This window comes from Emys orbicularis, chromosome 2 (assembly GCF_028017835.1).
Source record: "Emys orbicularis isolate rEmyOrb1 chromosome 2, rEmyOrb1.hap1, whole genome shotgun sequence".
In the NCBI taxonomy this organism is placed as follows: domain Eukaryota; kingdom Metazoa; phylum Chordata; order Testudines; family Emydidae; genus Emys; species Emys orbicularis.
Genome location: NC_088684.1, coordinates 1,672,491 through 1,679,590, shown reverse-complemented (window position 1 = coordinate 1,679,590; position 7,100 = coordinate 1,672,491). Strand labels below are relative to the sequence as shown.

Sequence of the window (7,100 nt, the reverse complement as noted above, 5' to 3'; positions counted from 1 at the left end):
TGTTAGTGGTTGAAAGAGAATTGGAAGAAAACACAGAGATATATGACCCGTCCTCTTCTTTTCCTGGAGACCTCTTTCTCTCCAAAGTGCAGTCACTCTTCTGTAGCAGACACCGATCAAGAAATTCTTCACCTACATCAATCGGTGACTCAGGATTCATCACTTCTACCAATTTCTCTGTGTTTTCCAAAAATGTCACTTTATTTGGAGAAGAACATGAAGCTACAAATACTGTTTTTCCGTCAAAGGTTTCTAACCGTGTTTCTGAAGGCAGCTTTTCCTCTGCTTTGGAATCCAACTCCATCTGTTTGGAGAACTCTCTCCAGGAATTTTTACTTGCATTGTTATCCAGTATAGTTCTTTCATATGCCTCTGAAAATTGTTGAAGACTCAAATTCGTGTCCACAGACACGTTTACTTCTTCCTCACAGATATTAGTGTTTGACATACTATTTTTGTTTCCATTTATTGTGGGTTTTGTAGCCAGTAAGCTTATTGCCCTCTCATTTATTAGCCTAGTTTGAGTTCCCACTTCTGCATATGATATTTCAACACAATCTGTAACTGAAGATATTCTCATCTCTGTATCCATGGAACCCATCTTTGATTCACTCTCATCTTTGTCTCTGTATCTAACATGACTATTCATTGTTAAAGAGATGGCATTTACATTCATATTGGTTTGCTCTTCACCCTCTTCAGAAGCACTTACTTCCAAATGTATTTTATTGATACCAAAATCACTAACCTCCTGTGGCACACCTTTTGTAGATACCGATGTAGTCATATATACATGGTCTGACCGAAAGCCTTCAGACTCTATACACACAGTGGCATGAGAAATATTTGCCTTATTGCATGCATTCTGTTTCACAGAAGTTTCAGGTTCATTTTGAGACAATGGCTGGATGTTAGTTTCCTGGCTCACTGTTTCCCTAATGGACCTCTTGGCAGATGTAAAAGCTCCGGAGTCTTCATACCTGCAAGGATACTCAGGAGAAGTCATTTCTACTTCTGTGGCCTGCAAACTGCAAAATGTTCCACTCAAAGGTTTGACAACTGCCCCTGATTTACATGATTCCTCTTCCTTTGGAGCTGGTTGGGGAGGTGAGCTCTCACTGTGCAGAGATCCAGAGGAAGATGGCACACAATTACAGGAAGAATCATAAGTTACATCTTCCAAGTATGTATCTTTAGATAGGATATGGTGTTTAGAAGGAGAATGTACATGATAGTTTGAGATATTCTCTGCACACAAGGGCAGGTTCTCTGGTGCTGTGCGATCTGGATTGTTTTGCAGCATCTTTGTTACAAGCCCATCCACTGCCACATGAGAAGCCATTGATGATTCTTCCTCTTCTGAATGAGGCACATCCAGACACTGGACAATCTTTGTTCCACTGGCTCTAGAGGCAACTTGTTCTGTAACACTGCTCTGGAATAAGGCAACCCCACTGACATGGTCATCCTCCTTTTCTTGGGATTTAGCAGAACCAATATCACACTCAGAACTGGACATTTCTTTTGCTGCACACATGGTCAGAATTTTATGAGCATCAGACGAGTTCTGATGTTCTAGGTTAATTATTCCAGTGTCTGAAAGCATGTAGTCCTGATCTAAAGCATTTTGCAACTTGTCCTCAAAAACATGATCGCTATGTATTTCTCCTACTTCTCTGTTTGATATCGTCATGATTTTATCATTGCTAGGTTCAGCTCCTTCTTGAATGTCCAAAGTAGTTTCAGGCTTCTGAGTTTCCATATCTAAGATATTATTTAAAGCTTCCAATTCTCTGTCAGCCAAGGAACAACTGTCACTTTCTACAATATCACTACTTTCTTTTATTGCTTCCTCATTTGGCATAAGGCTGTTTTGCTTTATAATTGAAGTCAGCTCATCTTTGCAGATCTCATTTTTGATCTCAGAATGCCAAACACTATGTGGAAGTTCTAAGTCTGGCACAAATGATATGCTTACTTCCCGAGTTCTGTCTATGGTCATAGCAGTTTCAGAAGGCAAATCCAACTCTTCTACACAGGTTTTACCATCTGCATTCACTAGTTTCTTTGGACTCAGCACTTCTTTTGCAGGAGACCTACCATCTGGATCTTTATGCAAAGCAATGTCTTCTGGGACAATGCTTATTGTCATACAGTCACTGTTTTCTGAACAGTTTTCTACTTCAACAGTTACCGACTCTGACAAGCTATTTATATGAAGACTACCCTTTTTCTTTGAATGGGATTCACACGTTTCAGCACCAGTAACAGATACAGCCACACATGGAGTTTCAGGTACACAAGCATCAACAATATGCTGCTCCAATGAATACCTATTCTGTTCTTCTGTTGATCTTTCCTTTTCCATTAAATTCGCCTTATAATCACTGACTGATGGCACTTGAACATTTTTCATAGCTTCATTTATCACTTCTGTGACTTGCATTTGAATACAAGGTTCTGAACTCCCAGAAGTTTCATGTTTAGTTGTTTCTTCAGTGCTGTTAATAACGTTGATCTCCATCCCTACATCATCGTCAGAGTTTGCACAACTTCCAAGCACTGACTTATCAGCTACAGGAGCTAGTGGATTGGAATCAAGGTTGCCTCCACTTTCTACTAGAAAAGAGTCTGAAAGATCTAGACTTTTATCAGAAAGACTAGCTCTGACAATTGCTCTTCCACTTGGGTCACTGTCATGTGTCTCTACAGCATCCCTTGAGTGAGGAAAAGGTGGTGAAGGTTCTAGATTATAACAAGTTACAGCAGGAAGTTGTGTTTCTATTTCACCACTGTCTTGTCTCTCATCCAGGAATGGTCTGTAAAACTTTGGCATGCTTCCTGATGTGCATGCTTGGGCTCCACTTGGTTTCACACAGGGAAAGTCAGAATTAGCCAGTTCGGCTGTCCTTGCAGCATTTTCCCGAAACAAAGACGACTGTGCAATTTCAAAGACACTTTGTTGAGAAGGCTCTGCACTGACTGTTGAGCCCTTCCTATGGACATATTCAGGCGAAGCAGAACGTACAATCTGAGAATTAGGTCTAGTGTAGTCTTCCAAAGAAGTATCTGGTGTTGCAGTTGATGTAGATGTTGCAGGCATTTCTAATTTGTCTGAAGTCACATTAACAGAATTTGTACACAGAGAAGACTTCGCTGAAGATAGTACTGAGCCAGCTGATGTTAATGGCAGAGTCACACTGACTGTGGGAGGCTGCCTATCACCACAGTGTGTGGTAGATGTAGATGGAGCTCCACTATTTTGGACTACTGGAGAAGTCCATGCCAGCTGGGATATAATGGGAAGGCCAACATTGTTCTCGAAGACCAGACCTGAGTTGTACACTGGTGGTACTTCAGATGTCAACAGCGGTAACTGAATCTGCAGAAAAGAGACAAGAGTCACAGCACCATAAAATGCTACGTATAAATAACTGAAAAGGAATGAACTTTGGTTTTACATGTTAAGTGTAAAAACAGAAACCGATGTAGCATGGATGACTTGACATTTCATATCTACTTAATCCCTCTTCACCACCACCACCCACTTACTCAGTGCCACCCTCCACCACACACACCCCAAATTACTATACATTAAGTCCACATAATTTAGTGTAGTCAGTGCTGTTTTCCAGGAACTGGTCCAAGTTCCAACCGCACCGCACTTCTTTCTCGTTCTGTCTGGCCACTGTGGAGGCACCCTTGAAAGAATTCAGAAGCAGTGCAGGAGTGATCAGAGGGAATTCAGCCGGGGGGGGAGGGGGGACGGCGGAGGAACAGTGCTTGGTGAAGACAGGATCAAGAAACATATACATACAATAGGTATTTATTATTTTTTTCCATTTATAATATAAATGTATTTATTTATTATAACGATCTTCAAGATGTGCACACAAACAGTATGACATTTTTGTAATCATTGTCCTTCCTTCCCAAACTCCCCATCTTGTTTGTTGCTATCATTCATTTTATCTTGTCTAAAATTTAGAAAATAAGTACACTGGGCCAGGATCTGGGTCTTATTTGTCTGAAAAGCACCTAAATACTCCTCTCCACGGAAATCTTTAGTAAAAGGCGAAAGATTTATACGATCTGAAAAGAAAATTACACATGTGTACTGAACAAACAACAGTATGACTCTTGCAATGAGCAGGGGAACTAATTCAGAAGGTCAGAGAGCATTTCACATATTTCCACCATTAGTTTTCTTAGCTGAAAAAAGGAACACTGTTTGTCAGATGAAATAGAAATTACTAGCAGTACTCAGGGTTTTTCCTATGCTTTGCCTCACCTGTGGTAGCGAATTCCTCATCTCTCCACGTGCACTTCGCAACTGATCGATCCTACAGTAACAATGTTCAAACTGAAACAGAAGTGCAAGAGGTTTATCTGAAACACAACCACAATTTAATTCAAGATCCAGAAGACTAAAATGAAGATGAGGCCTAATACCTTGTAAACTGCATCATTTACTGCTAATTAACAGATTTCAGTTTTCAGGCTTAAAGGAAGTCAAGTTTTTTCAAGTCTTCCAATTTTAATGCAAGTTAGTCTTATTTAGTTACCTTTAAAAGTGACTCATTCCCAGAGTCTGTAGCATAAACAACTATACTGATGTATTAAAAGAATCAAAGTCATCTGAATACTAAACTTATGGGAGTTCTCTTCAGTATCACTAATTAGAACAGAGGTCTCTAAAACTTTGGTATACTGATGGGACCCTGCCAGGAGCACAAACGCAACACTTAACTTATTTAAGATGAATCAGATCACAGCCACCCCCATCCAGTCTGAAATGAGGACAGGACATTTGGATCAAAATAGAGCACAGCATGCTGGGACTCATAGTTCCCATGGGACCTGCCTTGTATTAAGGAGGAGGGTAGCCACAGGCCGCACTGTGTAACAATATGGATCACATCTGACCCATGAGCCAGGCTTTAGCTACTCTTACAACAGATGAAAGAAGGAATAAAAATGTACCAGAAAGTAAAATTCTGAATTTGGCTGACGAACATGTGTTCCAGGCCTGATACCATTCCCTGCAGGATGTCCAAAGGTCACAGTATCTCCTTCCTGCAAGCTAACTGTACCTGGAAATTTAAAACAAAAAGAAATATTACACATCATAACAAACTATCATTCTTTTCAAAAATTCAGAACAACTATTGTTGGACGTATTACAATCAGGCAATAAAGAAACCATAATATAAATATTAAATAAGCATCAAATAAAGTGATGTATTATGTATATCCTAACATCTGATCCTAGAGAGAGGAATGCACAAGATTTCTCTAGATGCCCTTGAACATCTTCCTTTCACACTTACCATTGATTCTAACATCGTTCACATAAACACCTGTCAAGCTGGAATCCACAAGTCTGTAAGTATCATTGGTTCGAATCACTCTGGCATGAGTCCGGGAAATGTAATCTCTTCTCTCTGAAACTGGACAACTGATGAAATAGTCCACAACATCTTTGTTTCTTCCAATCAGGGTAACTGCCTTATAAAAACTTTAAACAAAATTAAAAAAAAAAAAAAAAAAAAAAAAAAAAAAGTCAGATTTTTTTCTCTGTTACATATAGCTTCTTCTGCAGAAGTCTGGATTTCATGGAAAGCAGTGTGATTACAAGAGGCTGGAGACAACACCTCTCATCGTACCACAAATAGGTGCAGTAGAATTTCCAAGGTCTAGCAACTGAATTACAGTTGGAGTAATGTATCGTCATTTTCTGGTCACTACCAGAGAAGATACATAGAGCAAAACTAACTCAGCATAGTAGGGAGTGGTTTCAGAGAACACAGGGCTCACATTTTCAGAAGTAACCAGTGATTATGGGCGTCTTGATCTTTGGCTGCCCAACTTGACACACAGTAAAGGAGCCCAATGGGGGAGGAGGGGAGCAAGAGGTACTCTATATTAAGTCCACAGAATACCGTGAGGACGAAGTTACAGCTGGTTTTATATAGCATTTTTATTAATGATCTAAAAAAGAGGAGTAAACAGCTAATAAATTACATTCACAGGCAATAATAAAGTAGGAGGAGTCAAACACCATTCAGGGCACAGAAATAATAATACAAAGGAACCTAGAGAAATTGGAAACATAAGCAGAAAAGAAGAGATGTTCAACTTATACATCTGGGGGGAAATAATCAACAAAAAACCCACTGTACTGACAGTGCCAAGACTGTTCTGTTAAATATTCGAAGTGGCGAAGTCAAAACTGTCCAAGCAAGCTGTGAGAACCAAACTCTTGTAAGAGGAGCTGGTCAGAATTTTAGGTTGATCAGCTGGTATCCAATCCAGGCCCCCAAAAGGTTCTGGGACCCATACTGCTTATTGAGAGAAATTTAATACAATTTATAAAATTGATATAGAGCTACAATTCTCAAACTAAAATAAAATCAAGAAAACATAGGTAAGCTACAGAGGGTCCTGTGGCACCTTTAAGACTAACAGAAGTATTGGGAGCATAAGCTTTCGTGGGTAAGAACCTCACTTCTTCAGATGCAAGTCATCTGAAGAAGTGAGGTTCTTACCCACGAAAGCTTATGCTCCCAATACTTCTGTTAGTCTTAAAGGTGCCACAGGACCCTCTGTTGCTTTTTACAGATTCAGACTAACACGGCTACCCCTCTGATAGGTAAGCTACTATCAATAATATTAAACTAAACTAAGAACATACTCTATCAAATCAGACTCACACCATAACAAGTTAGACTCCATACTGGACACAGTCTAGAATATGGACCATCGCCACTCATATTTAACATGGAACACAGCCCGTAAAATACAAATCCCAGCATGTAGTGTTCATTCTTGAGCAGAGCAGCCCAAGAGCTGTCTTACACAGTACTCACTGGATAACCTCTGCAACACCGGAGACAGAAGCTTTGCGGCCTATGCTGCGCAGGTGACACTGGTTGAGCCCCTCACCGTGTGTTTGGCAGATTGTTGCCATTTCAGAGAATACAAACTTGCTTTACATCTGGGGTGGGGGGGGGAATAAATTAAAAATGAAGTGAATGAAGCATGTAAGTTTCACATTGCTCACAAAAACATTCCCATTTTATCTACAACCCTTCAATGCA

General features: G+C 40.0%; 1 pseudogene; it reads right to left on the bottom strand.

Annotated features, from left to right (window-relative positions):
• Nucleotides 1-4,020: 4,020 nt before the first annotated feature.
• On the bottom strand, nt 4,021-4,112 carry LOC135875324 (U5 spliceosomal RNA; annotated as a pseudogene).
• Nucleotides 4,113-7,100: the final 2,988 nt, after the last annotated feature.